The sequence below is a fragment of the Giraffa tippelskirchi genome, chromosome 13 (assembly GCF_054371585.1).
Source record: "Giraffa tippelskirchi isolate mGirTip1 chromosome 13, T2T-mGirTip1v1.2.pri, whole genome shotgun sequence".
Lineage (NCBI taxonomy): Eukaryota > Metazoa > Chordata > Mammalia > Artiodactyla > Giraffidae > Giraffa > Giraffa tippelskirchi.
Window position 1 is genome coordinate 99,566,761 of NC_137287.1, and position 20,506 is coordinate 99,587,266.

At 38.6% G+C, this 20,506-nt stretch overlaps 1 long non-coding RNA gene across 1 annotated transcript in view; it reads right to left on the reverse strand.

Moving 5' to 3' along the window:
• LOC145533033 (uncharacterized) overlaps positions 1–20,506 on the reverse strand; it is a 52,568-nt gene that overhangs the window by 29,754 nt on the left and 2,308 nt on the right. The gene's annotated exons all lie outside the window — the stretch shown is intronic.

The window sequence follows — 20,506 nt, forward strand, 5'->3', positions numbered from 1 at the left end:
GGAAAAAAAAATGAGAAAAAGGTATGAACAAGCACTTTATAGAAGAAGACATCTAAAATGCTGATAAGTATATGAAAAGATGCTTCAACTCATTAGAAACCAGAGACTACGTTAAGAACAATAGTAGCTATCACTTTATCCCTATTTGAGTGGCAAAATTTTGAAAGGTGGTTATTTCCACCACATCAGAGGGATGTGGGGGATAGACACACTTTTGTGCCTCCTTGTAGTTCAGACTGCGGCATTCGTCTGGAGAATCACCTGGTACTCCTGAGGGAAATGAAATACGTGCTCTACTGCCCAGCAATCCCACACCTGGGTGTATGTCTAAAACAGTGGCCATGGGCCTGTATGGAACACATACAAGTATGTTTATCACGCCACTGTTTGGGGGAGCAGGGAGTTGAAGGCAGCCTCAGTGTCCCTGGTGGTCATTAGGACTGTCCACAAATACTCCAGCTTTCTCTTTCCATGACCACGTGGTGGGACTGAACGTCCCTGCCATGTAAGGTAGGTGGGACCATGTGAAATAAAAGTAAAAGGCCATGAGAATGTGGGCAGAGTGGACATGTGTCACCTGCAAATGGAAGTCAAGGGTCGGTGTTTTCATCTACAGTGGACGTGCAACATCTATGAGAAATAAGCCTTTGTGGTTTTAAACTATTACACAGACATACCTCAGATGCTGCAGTTTCAGTTCTAAGCCACAGCAATAAGGCAAATCACATGAAGTTTTTTGGTTTCAGGGCACATATAAAAAATATGTTTATACTGTAGTCTATTAAATGCGTAATATCATTGTGTTTTAAAAAACAATACATACCTTAATCTTAAAATACTTTATTGCTAAAAAGCATTAACACCATCTGACAAGACAGGGTTGCTACAAACCTTCAATTTGTTTTAAAAAAGATGCAGTATCTGCAAACACAATTAAGCAAAGTGCAATTAAACAAGATATGCTTGTAATCTGGGGAGTATTTGTTACTGCAGTGTAATCTACTCTAACTGACTGATACAGTGGCCACATGTACACAATGGAAGCTGTGGACCAGGCACATACACAGCACTGGGGATAGATCTTAAAAATAGCTGTTCAGTCATTGTTCAGTCACCAAGTCGTGTCCAACTCTTTGCATCCCCATGAACGCAGCACGCCAGGCTTCCCTGTCCTTCACTGTACAGTCAAGACATGGAAACAGCTTAAATGTCCTTCGACAAGATGAATGGATAAAGCATACAAGAGTGTTCCTCGCATATTAAAAAGAATGAAATACCATCTGCTGCAACATGGATGGACCTAGAGGTTATCATACTAAATGAAGTCAGAAAGAGACAAATACCATATGACATCACTTATATGTAGAATCTAAAATCTGACATAAATGAACCTGCCTATGAAACAAACAGACTTATACACAGAGAGAACAGACTTGTGCTTGCCAAGGGGGAAGCGGTTGGGAGAGGAATGGGTTGGGAGTTTGGGATTAGCAGGTGCAAACTAGTATACATAGAATGGATAAACAACGAGGTTCTACCATATAGCACAAGGAACTATGTTCAATATCCCATGATAAGCCATAATGGGAAAGAATATGAAAGAGAATGTATATATAGGTATGACTACATCACTTTCCTATACAGCAGAAATTAACAACATTGTAAACCAACTATTACTTCAGTAAAATACTTTTTTAAAAGTGCTGGATGAGAGAAAAAACTGAACGAGATCTATACCATAACACCATTTATATAAATTAAAAATAACATACCCCATGTTGCTTAGTGGGGTCAGAAGCAGGAATCATCATCACATCCTCATGTCAGTATGTCAAGGGCAGCTCAAGATAAAGGAAAGTTCAGAGAGGGCAGTTCTGACAACCTCCTAATGGAAAGCTATTTGATAAACTATTCTTGGTGTGATGTGAAAGTTCTGTTGAAGATTCCTGGAAATATGAAAAATGGAATTTGGATACTATAGCTGCTGCTTCTCAGCAGAGCAACCATCCTGTTTCTGCAATGAGTGAAATCGAATGACTGAAGGGAGCAATATGCCAGCACATATGCACTCAATATGCCAGCAAATTTGAAAAATTCAGCAGTGACCATAGGACTGGAAAAGATCAGTTTTCATTCCAATCCCAAAGAAAGGCAATGCCAAAGAATGTTCAAACTACCGCACAATTGCACTCATCTCACACACTAGTAAAGTAATGCTCAAAATTCTCCAAGCCAGGCTTCAACAGTACATGAACCGTGAACTTCCAGATGTTCAAGCTGGATTTAGAAAAGGCAGAGGAACCAGAGATCAAGTTGCCAACATCTGTTGGATCATCGAAAAAGCAAGAGAGTTCCAGAAAAACATCTATTTCTGCTTTATTGACTATGCCAAAGCCTTTGACTGTGTGGATGACAACAAACTGTGGAAAATTCTGAAAGAGATGGGAGTACCAGACTACCTAACCTGCCTCTTCAGAAATCTGTATGCAGGTCAGGAAGCAACAGTTAGAACTGGACATGGAACAACAGACTGGTTCCAAATTGAGAAAGGAGTATGTCAAGGCTGTATATTGTCACCCTGCTTATTTAACTTATATGCAGAGTACACTACAAGAAACACTGGGCTGGATGAAGCACAAGCTGGAATCAAGATTGGCAGGAGAAATATCAATAACCTCAAATATGCAGATGACACCACCCTTATGGCAGAAAGCGAAGAAGAACTAAAGAGCCTCTTGATGAAAGTGAAAGAAGAGAGTCAAAAAATTGGCTTAAAGCTCAACATTCAGAAAACTAGGATCATGGCATCTGGTCCCATTACTTCATGGCACACAGATGGGGAAACAATGGAAACAATGACAGACTTTATTTTGGGGGGCTCCAAAATCACTGCAGATGGTGACTGTAGCTATGAAATTAAAAGACACTCCTTGAAAGAAAAGTTATGACCAACCCAGACAGCATATTAAAAAGCAGAGACATGATTTTGCCTACAAAGGTCTGTAGTTTTTCCAGTAGTCATGTATGGGTGTGAAAATTGGACTATAAAGAAAGCTGAGTGCTGAAGAACTGATGCTTTTGAACTGTGGTGTTGGAGAAGACTCTTGAGAGTCCCTTGGACTGCAAGGAGATCCAACCAGCCCATTGTAAAGGAAATCAGTCCTGAATATTCATTGGAAGGACTGATGCTGAAGCTGAAATTCCAATACTTTGGCCACCTGATGCGAAGAGCTGACTCATTTGAAAAGACCCTTTTGCTGGGAAAGATTGAAGGCAGGAGGAAAAGGGGATGACAGAGGATGAGATGGTTGGATGGCATCACCGACTCAATGGAGATGAGTTTGGGTAAACTCTGGGAGTTGGTGATGGACAGGGAGCCCTGGCGTGCTGCAGTCCATGGGGTTGCAAAGAGTCGGACGCGACTGAGTGACTGAACTGAACAGAACTGAAGCTGCTGCTTCTCAGCAGAGCAACCATCCTGTTGCTACAATGAGTAAAATCAAATGACTAAAGGGAGCAATACTCTATATTTTGTAATAGCCTATAAGGGAAAAAAATCTAACAATATATATAAATATAAATAATATATATTATTCTTTAGATTCAGATGTATATAACTGAATCACTGTTCTTCCACCCGAAACTAACACAATATTGTAAATCAACTATACCTCAAGAAAAATCTTAAAAATATTTGATCTATCCAACATGCATGCATGCTAAGTTGCTTTAGTCATATCCAACTCTTTGGGACTCTATGGACCATAACCTGCCAGGTTCCTCTATCCCTGTAATTTTCCAGGTAAGAATACTGGAGTGGGTTGCCATGCCCTCCTTCAGGAATTCTTCCTGACCCAGGGATCGGGAAGTTCTGTTTTCTGTCTCCTGCATTGACAGGAGTGTTCTTTACCACGAGTGCCACTTGGGAAGCTCCCAATCTATCCAAATCTTTTTTTTTTTCTTTTTTAATGAATGAAGATAGGCAAACAGAGCCCATTGGGATTATTGGAAACTGATGCACAGTGAACTGTGATCCCTGAAGGAGAATAAGAAAACAAGAATAGAAGGTTAAAAGTGAAATTTGAAGGAATAATGGGTTATGTTTGGGTTTAGTTTGGTGGTTTATCTGAATCCAGGTTTGTTGTTTCTGGTTGATCAGAGTACATGTTGGGATACACCATCTAATTTTGGGGTGACTAACGAGATACCATAAGATAACTAGCACAGGAACTAACATATTTAATCCTAAAAACATCAACTTGTTTGATGTTGGCATACATGTTTTCCACTTATTCTTAGAGCTATCACATTTGTCAAATCCAAAGTTACAAACTCATTGGGAAGGAGAGGGTGGGATGAATTGAGAGAGTAGCATTGAAACACATACATTACCATATGTAAAATTAGATAGCCACTGTAAATTTACTGCATGATGCAGGAAGCTCAAATCTGGTGCTCTGGGATAACCTAAAGGGATGGGATGGGGTGGGAGGTGGGAGGGAGACTCAAGAGAGAGGGGACATATGTACAGCTATGTTTCATTCATATTGATATATGGCAGAAACCAATATAGTATTGTAAACCAATTATCCTCCAATTAAAAATAAATTTAAAAAACGAAGTTACAAACTCATTGGACAAATGCAAATACTGAGCAAATGTATGTGTTCTCTTCAAAATATTGTAGATATATCTATTAAGAAGCATGTTCAATATTCACATGCAAATTCAAAATAAGTGACTTCAAAACCACAATCAATCATTTATAATGGTTTCATTTGGTGAAGGTGCAGAAAATGCAGAATGGGTCCAAGTAAATGACATCTGATATGCCTCTTGCTGTGATTGCACTGTTTTAATATATAAACTTGCTTCATTTTTTCAAAAATGTGCCCCCAGACAATTTACACATTTTCCCCAAGCATACACACATACCAAAGGGTTAGACATCTAACATCCTGGAATTTCTGGCAATAGTGGAAAGGGAAATTGCAGGTAAAAGGGAATAAGTAGATCAATAAAACAAGATGCACCTGCATAGACCAGTGATGGCTGGGCTGTGACCTGGGGACCATCTTTAATGCTTTTCCTGAGGTCCAATAAAGGGAAAAGATTCTCACCTTGTACCTGCTCCCTGGAGGCATCCAATATTGCCTGTTTACTAGGCATCCTGCTGCGGTGGGCATAGTTTAAACATACGCAAACAGATAAACATGCTTCCCCAACACCACATGCATGCACGCTTTTCATACAAATGGAAGCGTGTGTGAAGGTATGCTGCTTGGTCTGTTGCTTGTTTCTTGTTCAAGTTTTGATGGTGAGATTGGAAGAACTGGGGCATGGGACAGGGTTTTCACCATATGGGGGAAAAAAAAACTGGGAGTATAAATCCAAGATGCAGATATCCACCCTTGATCTTCCTGGAGTGTTACGAATCTCCATCAAATCCCCGCTTTGCTTCAGCTATTTCATGTTGAGTTTCTGTTACGTGTAACTGACGAATCCTGACCAATGCATTCAAATGCCACTTGGATCATATATTAGATTTCCAATATGTTATAGATTATAATATATTATAGATTTCCATATATTAGATTTCCAGAGAAGAGATTAGTCTCTTCTCTGGACTTATGTTTTGTTCTAATTCTCTGTCTCTTTATAACATGGTTATAATATTTAGAATATTTTTTATATCTAGTCAGCAAGTCTCCTGTCCATAACCTTCGTTTTCAGAATTTTATCTGCTTTTCTTTTGTATGATTACAATCTCCAGGGTGAACTACATAGCATAATTTTGCTGCTTTCAAAAAATCAGGGTAGGGAAAAAAAAATGAGGGTAGGAAATTTCCTAGAGGTCTGGTGGTTAGGACTCTGCCCTTCCATGGCAGGGGCCATGGGTTGGATTCCTTGTTGGGGAACCAAAATCCCACAAGCCACATGGAGTGACAAAAAAAAAAAAGTGTACTCTGAGGTTGTGTTACATTTAGAGGTTGGTTTAGAGAGAATTGTCTTCTTTCAATGTGGAGTCCTCCTAACCAAGCACAAAGAGGGTTTTTTTTTTTTTCATTTATTCCATGTATTTCAGTAAAGTTACAGTTTTCATCTAATAGAAACCTGCGCTTGTTACGTTTGTTCTTAAATATTTTATAATTTTTCTTGTTGTGGTGGTTGGTATCTTTTTCTGGTTTTACTTTATAAGAGGTTAGTGTTGATACATGTGCTATAAACTCTTGAGTGCATTTACTCTGTACCCAACCATCAGGTGGTTTTTAGGGTGGGTCTAATTATTGACGGTAAACAAACTGCCTGCAATGCAGGAGACCCTGGTTCGGGAAGATCCCCTGGAGAAGGGAATGGCACCCCACTCCAGTATTCTTGTCTGGAGAATTCCATGGACTTCTATGTCCATGGGCTCGCAAAGAGTCAGACAGAACTGAGCAACTAGCACACACACCAGTTATTGCAAGAAATATGTGTGTGTGTGTGTTTGCTCAGTTGCTTCAGTCGTGTCTGACTCCTTGCAACCCCATGGACTGTAGCCCACCAGTCTCCTCTGTCCATGGAATTTTCCAGGCAAGAATACTGGAGTGGGTTGCCATGCCCTTCTCCAGGGGATCTTCCCAACCCAGGGATCGAACCCGTGTCTCTTAAATCTCTCGCATTGGCATGCGGGTTCTTTATCACTAATGCCACCAAGAAATATAGACTCCCTGGAAGTAATCAAGGTGTGTATGTGGGAGGGTAGGAAACTGAGTGGTGGCTGAGGGGAATCCAGGGCAACCACAGAGGCATGGACCTGGGAGGCTGGTGAGAACTCAGATGCTGCCCACTGGCCCTTCTTTCTCCTGGGTGTCCTCTGCTTACCTGCTTATCAGCTCCATTTGCCCAGCTCGGCCACCTGGCTCCTCCCACTGGTTCCTGGTTACCATTTCAGCTCCAAAGTGGTCCAGCTGCCGCTCCCTGACCGCCCCCCGCAACATGCTTCCTCTGCAGCATCTGTCACCAGTGGTTGTTTCCATGTGGTTCTTTCCTCACAGTCCTGAGGGAAGAAATCCAATGGCCTTGCCTCCCTTTCTGTGTCCTGCACACGCCCTGCCTTTCCTTGTGTTCCTCCCACCCTCAGTGCCACGTAGCTGGGAGAATGGGGCCATTTGGAATTTAAAAATCACACACGACATGCTCATTGAGCCTTTGACCCTTGGCAGAAACATTAGGGCTTCCCTGGTGGAGCTAGTGGTCAAGCATCCACCCGCCAATGCAGGAGATGCAAGAGCATCTGTCTGTGCCTGTCTCTTTCCAGGCACAGAGCAGGCAGAAGTCCCCACAGCCAGTGGAGAGCTCAGCAGCGCCAGAGAGAGTGGGGAGTGCAGAGGTTAGGAACAGGGGTTCTGGGGACTTCCCTGTGGTCCACTGGTTAGGACTAGTGCTGCCACTGCAGAGGGCACCAGTTCGATCTCCAGTATGGGAATTAAGATCCTGTGTGCCCAGTGGCCCCCAGCGCAGCCAAAAATAAAAAAGGAGTGATTCTGGAGCCAGAGCAGAGTGGCATGGGAGTTCCAGTAGCCTCATGACCTCAGATGAAGGATGCCTTCCTGTACCTCAGTTTCCTCCTCCATAGATGGTGGGATTAAAAACATAATGTAGTATAATGTAGTTTAGTTGTATGTAACTTAATGTGTACTATTGTATCCATTATACACATGTAATTATGATGTAAAATATATAACTATGTAGTAATGTAGCATATTGTTGTGTGTGCTCAGTCATATCTGACTCTTTGTGGCACCACAGACTGTAGCCTGCCAGGCTCATCTGTCCATGGAATTTTCCAGGCGAGAATACTGGAGCGGGTTGCCATTCCCTTCTCCAGGGGATCTTCTGAACGCAGGGATCGAACCCGAGTCTCTTTGGGACATGGGAGGCCCTAAATGTAATATTAGTAGATATTAATCTATATAACAAAATATAGTATAGCATAATAAATTATATAATTGGCAATATATTATTTTATATATATGTAATTATAGCATGTGAAATGTTATGTAAGTATGTTGTAATATAAAAATATAACCATGACTAATTGGTAATAAAATAAAATTTATAATGCATAGTATAACAAATTATATATAATTTAATAGATAATGTGTAAATTCACATATATGTGTAATTATAAGCTATGTTATATAAATATATGTAGTAACAACACATTTTTAATCTATAATATCATATGACACAAACAGGATTTAAAGCCTCTTACAATTGTCAAAAGTATTGAAGTATTTTGACAAGGCCTAGCCCATAATAAACACTCAGTAAGTATAAAATTTTATTGCTATAGTTGTATAGTTTATGAGTAGCAAAGAATTAAACAGTGCCTGGCCCAGGGTAACTATTCCATAGATGTTATCTTTTACCGGTACTACATACCAGTAGGTGAGTATTAAAACACTTAGTGCCCAGTGCTCGTGTTAATTTCATACTGTAGTACACTTAGCAAGCTTTCTTTGGGATTTTCTTAAGTCATACAATCATATCACCCACACATAATGAGAATGTTACCTTCTACTTTCTCATGTATTTAATTCCATTTGTTATTATTATTTTGTCTAATTGTTCTAGAAGTGCAGTTTTCAGAACAAAATTAAATAACAGTGATGAGAATAGAAATTTGTTGTTCCTGACTTCAAGAATGTTGAGTATTGCTGGCTGCTGGATCCATTCTCACTACCGGTGGTATTAAGGAAGTGTCCTTTTATTACCATTCTGCCAAGGCCTTTAAAAAAAAAAAACAAACAGGGAAACCTAGTGCTCTCAAATGCCTTTTCAATTCCCATTGAGTTACTGAAGGGTCTTCTCCTTTGTTCTATTAACTAGAGAAACATACTGACTGATTTGTGATATTCATCCTTTGCCTTCTGTCCCTAAACCCCACTTTCTGTGGTCTGGATCCTGTTTGCTATGATTCATCTCTTAATTTGTAAAGAGGTGCATCAAGCATCAGGGTCAGGAGACAAAGGATCAGTATCATTTGGGGGAAGAACTAAAGGAGGCAGAAGCAAGCCCAAAGTGATAACATTCCTCAGATGGTACCAACTAGTGGAACCAGCTTTGATGAACCTAAAGCCGCAATGGAATGCAGAGGAAAACTGTCAGAATTGCTTATTTTGAGCACAAGGGCAGAAACTGACTCCTGAAACTCACCTGAGTTTAAAATCTTACAGTAAAGGTTTGAGTTGCAGCAGATTCACTGAATCAACCTTATCATGGTCATATGGGAGGATGAGTTAATTCCATGTCCAAATTTAAAACTCCCAATTGGGGGGAAAAAAGTGACATAAGTTTAATTTTTCTCTTCAGTAGTGTAAAACAGATCCTCTTTTATATAGAAACAACAGTTTTACTTTGAAGACACAATGGATTTCATCAAGGGTTGAACCTTGATCGATTGAACTCATCACAGGCACACACCAGGGACCTCATTGTGTCTCTACTGCTATTATTAATACTAAATAAAAGTAAAAGCCATAAGACAAAGGGTAAGCTACTACTACAACTTCAATTTATTGCTGAAACTATTATAAGAATATTTGAACCTCTATATGAAGAAAATGGAGGTGTTTATAGTTGCAGAGAGAAGCAATTGTGGAATTCTTTATGGGGTGATTTGTCAATGAATTGTACAATGAGTTACAATTTTATGGGTAAAGGTTTAATGCTTTGTTATCATGTACTGTCATTTTGAACTTAACCTGGATTATCTGCTGGTTTTTAGATTTTCCAGTTACTAATTAAAGAAAGGCCCCTTCTCTTGTGCAATATGTATTCATTTCTGCAATATGTATTCATTGAATTCTGGTTCCTAGAGACAAGTAAGAACTATTCCAGCTACTTCAGTGACAATAATTCTTTTTTTTTTTGAGAAGGCGAGAAAACTTGAATTTCTCCTTAAAACTTTCTGCACCAGTTTGATTTTCCCCTCACCTTTTTACCATTTTTTTTTCTTTAGGAGCTTCTATTTCTCTGATCTACAGCTTTTTAGTAGCCAGTCTATTTGCAATCTGGTACTAAAATAATTTTTTGGCTTGAAATTAAGGGGAAAATGCATCATCAAATCACCTGAGTGAAACTACATTAAAGGGTTCATCAAACTTAAAGAATCTAAGGCATTAGAATCTTGAGAGCCATGAGAAAAATTTTGGTAGGTAGGGCCAGGGAGGTCTTACATTCACCTTCCTATTATTGAAAGAGCCACCGTGATGAGCTCATTAATTTCAAGAGACGATGGAAAGGCCCTCCTGTTCCTCCAGGTGTTTCATTTTCAAACTCTTCATGACTTTGAATGACAGGTGCTCTTCTGGGCTGCATGGTCAAGGCCATTGATTCCAGATTCTTAAATGGGAGTATTTCTTTCTTTCACTCTCTTCCTACACCTACTCCCAAGTCTGACCTCCCAGCCGGAATCATGGCTGTCAGTTTGTATTTCTCACTTTAGAGAGGAAGAAATCTGGGATGCAAGGCTGGAGACCATCTACATAGCAAGACCCAAAGTCCCTAATTACAAAACCACATTTGTGTCTCAAAATGTGTGCTCTAAAGACATGGAGGGCACTCAGACTTCCTTAGGGTGGTGCTCAGCAGCTTGAGCTCCTTGCTTATCATTTGGTCCAGCACAGGTCCACAGGGTGCATCAGTGACTTCCCAGGTGGAGCCGTGGTAAAGATTCCACCTGCTAACGCAGGAGAGGCAAGAGAACTGGGTTCAGTCCCTAGGTCGGGGAGATCCCCCGGAGAAGGAAATGGCAACCCCACTCCAGTATTCTTGCCTGGAGAGTTCCATGGACAGAGGAGCCTGGTGGGCTACAGTCCACGGGGTCGCAGAGTTCGATGCGACTAAGTACAGCTCAACACATATTGACTGTCTTTCAGCAACATCATTGATTTATTTCCAATCCAACAAATTTGGGTGTTGAATCAAGTGTCTTAGGTCAGAGTTTAAAATCACAGGCTCTGGGGCCTGATTATCTGGATTTGAATCCCATCACTGCCCCTTATGGCTGCTTGATTGTAGACCAAGGAAGTTGTTCAGCTTTCTGGTTGTCGTGTTCCTTGTTTGTGAAACACGGATGATAATAGCCCCTTGGGTTATTCCTCGTAAAGCACTAAACAAGGTCAAGCAGATTGTGGGCACTGAGTAACACTGTGGCTCTTACTTTTATCATTAATTTACTTTGGCAAGTCTCTCATGGACCACTGATGTGATTACATGTAATTCTCTTTTTTTTTTTTCTCATGAACTTATTTATTTTTGGCTGCACTGAGTCTTCCTTGCTGTAAGCTGGCTTTCTCAAGCGATGCTACTCTCTAGTTGCGATGCATGGGCTTCTTATTGCAGTGGCTTCTATTGCTACTGACTATGGGCTCTATCTAGAGCATGCAGGCTCAGTTGTTGTGGCTCACGGGTTTAGTTGTTCCATGGCATGTTGGATCTTCGTGGACCAGGGATCGAATCCATGTCCCCTGCACTGGCAGGCAGATTTTTAACCACCGGACCCCTAGGGAAGTCCTAATTCTTGTTTATAATTATTTGCCACTCATTACCCTGGAAGTTTAAAAAAAAAAGTTTAATCTTGAGATTTAGGATATTTCTTTCTTTTTTCTTGTTTTTAAAATTTTGATACAAAATGAGCATACACAGAATTAGATGGGGGTGTCGTGTACAACATAATGACTATTGTTAATGAAATTGTCTATTTGAAAGATGCTAAGAGAGATCTTGAAAGTTCTCATCACAAAAAATTTTTAACTGTGTGGTGATGGATGGATGTTAAATTTATTGTGGTGATCATTTAGCAATAAATAAGTCAAATCATTACGTTGCACACCTCAAGCAAATATAATATTGTATGTCAATTATGTCTCAATTTTTAAAATTAGAATAATTAATGAACCCTCCAAGGACTCATCTTTCAGGTTCAACCAGGATGGACTCGAAGCTGATCCTGTTTGGCCTCTGCCCGATACCAGTGATGTCCTAGAGCTGACTTGCTCTGCCTGCCAAACACAGTTCCATTATCCGTTCTAAGACCCAAGATTCTCTTCCCAATTCTGTGTTCAATGACACACTACTGGGAGTTTGCAGCCAACCACGGTGGGAGTATTTACATCACGGAAATTGGCAAATGTTACAAATCAAGCCTTCTCCCCTGCTCCCACTTCTGTGCTGGAAGAGCCTGTTGTTAAGGAATTACCAGACACCTGCTGCTACAACTCCCACCCCGACCCCATTAGATTCTTTTGGAACATCATATTATTTTGTTTCATTGTGTACACCTAAAATATTACAATTCCTTTAAAAATAAAACCATAATTCCCTTGTCACATATTAAAAAGTTAACACTAATTTTTAAAATATTGTCAAATAACCACTTGTTCAAATTTCCCTGATAATTTCATTACTTTTTATATTTCTATTTTAATTTTTTTCATAATTGTTGTTTTGTTCAAATAAGAATTCCAAATAGGTCTGAACTGCAGGGTGGCAAAATCTAAACTAGGGAAAACTCTAGAGGACAAATAACCCTTTTCCTTTAACAACTAAATAAATTGTAATAAGAGTTGTTTAAAAAAAAAAGGATGAGAGGAAAAAAACCTATGAATTAGGCAAAATTTAACAGTTACATATGAGGGAGAGTGGATACATGTATGTATGTGGCTGAGTCCTTTTACTGTCCACCTGAAACTATCACCATATTGTTAATCGGCTATGTGTATGTGTGTGTTAGTTGCTCAGTCATGTCGGACCCTATCCAGCCCCATGGACTGTAGCCCACCAGGCTGCTCTGTCCATGGGGTTCTCCAGGTAAGAATACTGGAGTGGATTACCCTGCCCTCCTCCAGGGGATCTTCCCGACCCAGGGATTGAAACCAGGTCTCCTGCATTGCAAGCAGACTATTTATCATCTGAATGACAAGGGAAGCCCTATGCTCCAATATAAAATTTAAAAAGTTGTTTTTTTTTAAAAGTCATACAAATGAAATACAACATGTGAGTCCTATCCAAGCAGTAGTTTCCTATGTTTTCTCCCAAAAACTTTGTTGTTCTACCTTTCACCTGCTAATTGATTTTCCCCATCTTTATTGAGGTATAATAGATAATGGAAGGACTTCCCTGGTAGCTCAGCTGGTAAAGAATCTGCCTACAATACAAGAGACCCTGGTTCAATTCCTGGGTTGGGAAGATCCCCTGGGGAAGTGATAGGCTACCCACTCCAGCATTCCTGGGCTTCCCTGGTGGCTCAGTCAGTAAAGAATCTGCCTGTAATACAGGAGACCTGGGTTCGATCTCTGGGTTGTGAAGATTCCCTGCAGAAGGGAGCAGCTACCCACTCCAGTATTCTGGCCTGAAGAGTTCCATGGACTATGGAAAATATATGTATTTAGCTTGTACAATTTGATGTTTTGATATATGTATACATTGTGAAACTATCACCATAATCAAGTCCATTAACATATCCATCATCTCACATAGTTATGATTTTCTTTTCTGTTATTTCTTTGTAGTGAGAACACCTTAGGGTCCACTCTCCTAGCAAATTTAAAGCACAAGGCAGTATTAACTACAGTCATATTGTGTACATCAGATCCCCAGAACTTGTTCGTTTGCATAGCTGAAACTTTACCTCCTAAACTATCCCTCCCCTCCCCTGTATAACCCCAACCCATGGCAACCACTAATCCTAACCCTCTGCTTCTTTGAGTTTCACTCTGTTAGATCCCACACATAAGGAAGATCACACAGTACTTGGCTTTTTGTGTCTAGCTTATTTCACTTGGCATAATGTCACCTAGGTTCATTCATATTCTCATAAATGACAGGATTTACTTCTTTTTTTAAAGGTTGGATAATATTCCATTGCATATACAGTATTTTCTTTTATCTATTTGTCCATAGACTGCTGTACACCTGAAACTAACACAACATTGTAAATTAACTATACTTCAATTTAAAAAATGGTAAAAAAAAAAAAATCAACTCAAAATAGGTTAAAGACTTAAACATAAGATCTGAAGCCATAAAACTAATACAGGAAAATATAGGAAAAAGTTTTTGATAATGATTTGGGTGGTGATTCTTTGGATACTGAAAGCACAGGCAACAAAAGCAAAAATAGGTGAGTGAGATTGCATTAAACCAAAAAGGTTGAACACAGAAACACTCAACAGAGGGAAAAGACAATGTAGGGAATAGAATAATAGATGTACATAAGTGGTTAATATCCAAAATTGGTAAGGAACTCATAAAACTCAAAAAAAGAACCTAATAACTTGAAAAGGCCTCAATAAAGGACAGAAATGGTATGGAACTAACAGAAGCAGAAGATATTAAGAAGAGGTGGCAAGAATACACAGAAGAACTGTATGAAAAAGATCTTCACGACTCAGATATTCATGATGGTGTGATCACTCACCTAGAGCCAGACATCCTGGAATGTGAAGTCAAGTGGGCCTTAGAAAGCATCACTATGGACAAAGCTAGTGGAGGTGATGGAATTCCAGTTGAGCTATTTCAAATCCTGAAAGATGATGCTGTGAAAGTGCTGCACTCAATATGCCAGCAAATTTAGAAAACTCAGCAGTGGCCACAAGAATGGAAAAGGTCAGTTTTCATTCCAATCCCAAAGAAAGGCAATGCCAAAGAATGCTCAAGCTACCACACAACTGCACTCATCTCACACGCTAGTAAAGTAATGCTCAAAATTCTCCAAGCCAGGCTTCAGCAATATGTGAACTGTGAACTTCCAGATGTTCAAGCTGGTTTTAGAAAAGGCAGAGGAACCAGAGATCAAATTGCCAATATCCGCTGGATCATCGAAAAAGCAAGAGAGTTCCAGAAAAACATCGATTTCTGCTTTATTGACTATGCCAAAGCCTTTGACTGTGTGGATCACAATCAACTGTGGAAAATTCTGAAAGAGATGGGAATATCAGACCATCTGACCTGCTTCTTGAGAAACCTGTATGCAGGTCAGGAAGCAACAGTTAGAACTGGACATGGCACAACAGAGTGGTTCCAAATAGGAAAAGGAGTATGTCAAGGCTTTATACTGTCACCCTGCTTATTTAACTTTTATGCAGAGTACATCATGAGAAACGCTGGGCTGGAAGAAGCACAAGCTGGAATCAAGATTGCCAGGAGAAATATCAGTAACTTCAGATATGCAGATGACACCACCCTTATGGCAGAAAGTGAAGAGGAACTAAAAAGCCTCTTGATGAAAGTGAGAGAAGAGAGTGAAAAGGTTGGCTTAAAGCTCAACATTCAGAAAACTAAGATCATGGCATCTGGTCCCATTACTTCATGGTAAATAGATGAGGAAACAGTGGAAACAGTGGCTGACTTTATATTTGGGGGCTCCAAAATCACTGCAGGTGATGATTGCAGCCATGAAATTAAAAGACACTTACTCCTTGGAAGGAAAGTTATGACCAACCTAGATAGCATATTAAAAAGCAGAGACATTACTTTGCCAACAAAGGTCTGTCTAGTCAAGGCTATGGTTTTTCCAGTGGTCATGTATGGATGTGAGAGTTGGACGGTGAAGAAAGCTGAGCGCTGAAGAATTGATGCTTTTGAACTGTGGTGTTGGAGAAGATTCTTGAGAGTCCCTTGGACTGCAGGGAGATCCAACCAGTCCATCCTAAAGGAGATCAGTCCTGGGTGTTCATTGGAAGGACTGATGCTGAAGCTGAAACTCCAATACTTTGGCCACCTCATGTGAAGGGTTGACTCATTGGAAAAGACCCTAATGCTGGGAAGGATTTGGGGGCAGGAAGAGAAGGGGACGACAGAGGATGAGATGGTTGGATGGCATCACCAACTCGATGGACATGAGTTTGGGTAAACTCCGGGAGTTGTGATGGACAGGGAGGCCTGGCGTGCTGCGATTCATGGGGTTGCAAAGAGTCGGACACAACTGAGCGACTGAACTGAACTGAAAACAGGCAAAGGACATGAATAGATATTTCTCAAAAGAAGACATACACATGGCCAACAGTATATGAAAACACACTCATTATCACTAATCATGTGGGAAATGCAAATCAAAACTACCATGAGATACTGCCTCACACCTGTCAGAGTGACTATTATCAAAAAGGTAAAATGTAAGTGTTGGTGAGGATGTGGAGACTAGGGAACACTTACACACTATTGATGGGATGTAAACTGGGGTGGCCATTATGGAAAACAGTATGGAGATTCTTTGAAAAATTAAAAATAGAGCTACCATATGATCCAGTAGTCCTACTTCTGGGTACTTGCTGAAAGAAATGCAATCAGTGTCTTGAGATAATCCTCCCTCATTCACTGCAGCATTAGTCATAATAGCTAAGATACGGACACAATCTAAACTGATCTATTTACGGATGGATTAAAAAAAAGATTGTATATGCAATGGAATATTATTCAGCCTTAAAAAAAGTAAATCCTGTTGTTTATGATAATGTGAATGAACCTGGATGACATGCTAAGTGAAATAAGCTAGACACAAAAAGACAAGTACTGGGTGATCTCCCTTATGTGTGAGATCGATCTAACAGAGTGAGACTCATAGAAGCATAACCATAGATATGAAATACATATAATGCAAAATAAACAGTTATATAACATTACATGGGCATATATTATATAAATATGTTAATTATATAATAATTACATTGTATATATTATATAATAATTATATATTATGTATATCAATAGTGATATATTATATAATTAAGTATCTATTACTAATATATATTACTATTTTTATTACTGTAGCTTTGTAATGTGGTTTTTAGAATATTTGTTTATTTGGCTGTGCAGGGTCTTAAGTTGCAGCACGCAGGATCTTCGATCTTCTCGTTGCATCTTGTGGGATTTAGTTCCCTGACTAGGGATCAAACTCAGGCTCCCTGCCTTAGGAGCACACAGTCTTACCACACAGACTACCAGGGAGGTCCCTGTAGTGTACTTTTAAAAAGAAAGTGTGTTATCCCCACTTTGTTGATCTTATTCAAATTGTTTTTGCTATTTGGAGGTCTTTTGTTCCATGTTAATTTTAGGATTTTTTTTTTTCTATTTCTGTAAAGAATGCCTTTGGGGTTTTGATAGTGAATGTGCTGAATCTATAGATCCATTTTGGGTAGTACGGCTATTTTAATACTATTCTTCTAGTCCATGAATATAGGATGTCTTTCCACTCACCTCTGTTTTCTTTAATTTCCTTCATCAGTGGTTTATAATTTTTAGTGTACCAGTCTTTCAACTCTTTGGTTCATTTCTAAGTTGTTGTGTTTTTCTTCTTGCTATTGTGATGGAATTGTTTGCTGTATTTCCTTGTAGGATAATGTGTTGTTTGTATAGAATTGAGACTCATTTTTTATATGTTTTTTATCCTGCAACTTTACTGAATTCATACTAGTTCTAACAGTTTTTCTGGTTTTTGTTGAGTCTTGAGAATTCTCTACATATACTATCATGTCATCTGCAAACACAATTGATTTTGCTTCCTCCCTTCCAATCTGGATGACTTTTATTTCTTTTTCCTGTCTAATACTCTGGCTACAACTTCTAGTACTATGCTGAACAAAACTGATGAGAGTGGGTATCTTTGTTTTATACTGAATCTTAGAGGAAAAGCTTTCAGTTTTCCCCTATTTATTACAGTATTAGCTGTGGGCTTTTCCTTGGTGGCTTCATTGTATTGAGGAAAGTTCCTTCTACACTGATTTTGTTGAGAGATTTTTTTTAAATTAATTAATTAATTAATTTATGGCTGTACTGGGTCTCGGTTACTGCCCGGGCTTTTCTCTAGTTGCAATGAGCAGGGGCTGCTCCTCATTGCAGTAGCCGGGCTTTCTTATTGCAGTGGTGTCTCTTGTTGCAGAGCACAGGCTGTGCAGCAGGTGGGCCTCAGTGGTTGTGGCACACAGGCTTAGTTGCTGTGAGGTATGTGGGATCTTCCCAGACAAGGGATTGAACCCACATCTCCTGCAATGGCAGGCGGGTTCTTTAGTGCTGAGCCACCAGGGAAGCCCCTGTTGAGAGTTTTTAATTATGAATGGATGTTGACATTTGTCAAACGTTTTTCTGCATTGAGATGATCGTGTGATTTTTACTCTTCATGCTGAACTATCTTTATATCCCAGGGATAAATCTCATTGGTTCATGGTATATGATCTTTTTATTTATTTATTTTTTTTGGTATATGATCTTTTTAATGCATTATTAAATTTGGTTCGTTAGTGTTTTGAGGATTTTTGCATCTGTGTTCATCAGGGATATTGGTCTGTAGTTTTGGCTATGCCATGTGGCTTACAGGATCTTAGTTCTCTGACTATGGATTGAACCCAGGCCCTAGTAGTGAAAGCAGAGTCCTACACTGGGGCATGAGGGAATTCCCTCTTATGGTGTCTTTATCTGGGTTTGGTATCAGGGTATCAGATGCTGGCCTCATAAAATGAGTTTGGAAGTGCTCCCTCTTCTTCTGTTATTTTGGAAGAGTTTAAGAAGAATTGGTATGAATTCCTCTATCAATGTTTAGTAGAATTCATCCATGACACCATCTAGCCCTGGGCTTTTCTTTGTTGGGAAGGATTTGATTACTAATTCAATCTGCTTTATTTGTTATTAGTCTGTTCAGAATTTCTGTTTCTTCTTGATTTAGTTCTGGCGGGTTGTATGTTTCTAGGAATTTATATATTCATCTAAGTTATCTAGTTTATTGGCATATAATTGTTAATAATAATCCCTTATTATCTTTTTATTTTTAATAGCTGAGGCATCTGTTGTAATGGCTTCTCTTTCACTTCTGATTTTTAAAATTTGAGTCTTCTTTTTTTCTGTTAGTTTCACTAAGGGTTTGTTGGTTTTGTTTATATTTTCCAAAGAACCAATTCCTAGTTTTCCCCCCGTTTTTCTATTCTCTATTTGATTTGTGCCCTCTATTTGATTTACAATCTTTATTGTTTCTTTTCTTTTGCTAGCTTTCAGCTGAGTTTGTTCTTTCTCTAGATCTTTGAGATGTAAAGTTATGCTGTTTATTTGAGGTCTCTCCTCTTTTTCAATGCTGGAGGCCATCATTATAAACACTCCTCTTACTGCTGCTTTTACTGCACCCCATAAGTTATGGCATGTTATATTTTCATTTTTGTTTATCCCAACATAGTTTTAAAATTTCCTTTTAGTTTTCTCTTTGACTCAACCATCATTCATGAATGTGTGTAGTGTCCACATATTTGTGAATTTTCTCATTTTCTTACTGTTTTGATTTCTAGTTTCATTCCATTTTAGATGGAAAAGATACTTAGAATGATTTTAATGTTAAATTCATTGCGCTATGTTTTGTGACTTAACACATGATTTATCCTGGAGAATATTTCATGTGCATTTGAGAATAATATTTATTCAGTGGTATATATCTGTTAAGTCTTAGTGTCTATGTGTTGGTTATGTTGTCCAAGTCAGCTGTTGGGTAGATCGTTCAGAAGGAAAATCAAACTTGAAAGGCTATTGATTTTTGCATGTTCATCTTAGAACTCTGTTCTTTGCTAAATTCTCAATTTTTAGTAATGGTTTTTTGGTGAACTTTTTGGGGGAGTTAAGTTATTTAATTATATCATTTGTGATAAAGAATAGTTTTACTTATTTCCAATTCTCAGACCTCTAATTCTTTTCTTTTGTCTTATTGAATTGGCTCTTATGCTCAATAAAATGATATAGTATGGCAATGTGAGGCAACCTTGTCTTTTTTGATTCTTATTTTTGACATTGGTGGAAAAGCTTTAGATGTTTTTCATCAAGTAAAATGTTGAGTATTGGTGAAAAATATGTTTTATAAATGTATCACATATAATTTATCTATATATAACATTTATATAATATAATTAATGTTATGTATATGTTACATAAATTCATCATATTAAGGGAGCATCCATTAATCACTATTTTATTGGATTATTTAAAAATATAAATAGGTATTAAACTCTGGCAAATATTACTGTTTTGCTAATATTGAACCAACCTTGAATTCAAAGAATAAATCTCACCTAGGCATGATGTTTTTTTTTTAATCTGATATTGGATTCTGCTTGCTTATATTTTAAAGTTTTATGATTGATATTCATAAATGAGATTGGGCTGTAATTTTATTTTTGGATGCAATCTTTGGCATGTTTTAGAATCAGTGTTTTACTTTATAAAAGTAATTTTGAAATTTTCCTTTGGTTATATGCTTGAATAATTTAAGTAGCATTGGAATTATTTGAACTTTAAAGGTTTAGTAGAATTCCCCTATATAACTACCTGGGTCTGCCTTTTTCCATTTCCTCATTATATATAAAGAATCCTTTCTTTCCTTTCATCCTAGATTATTTTTTCAAGTATATATTACCGGGAAAAAAAAATCAAATGAATCATAGGTAGATAGTTCTGTGAATTTTCTCAAATAGAATATGCTTGCTTAATC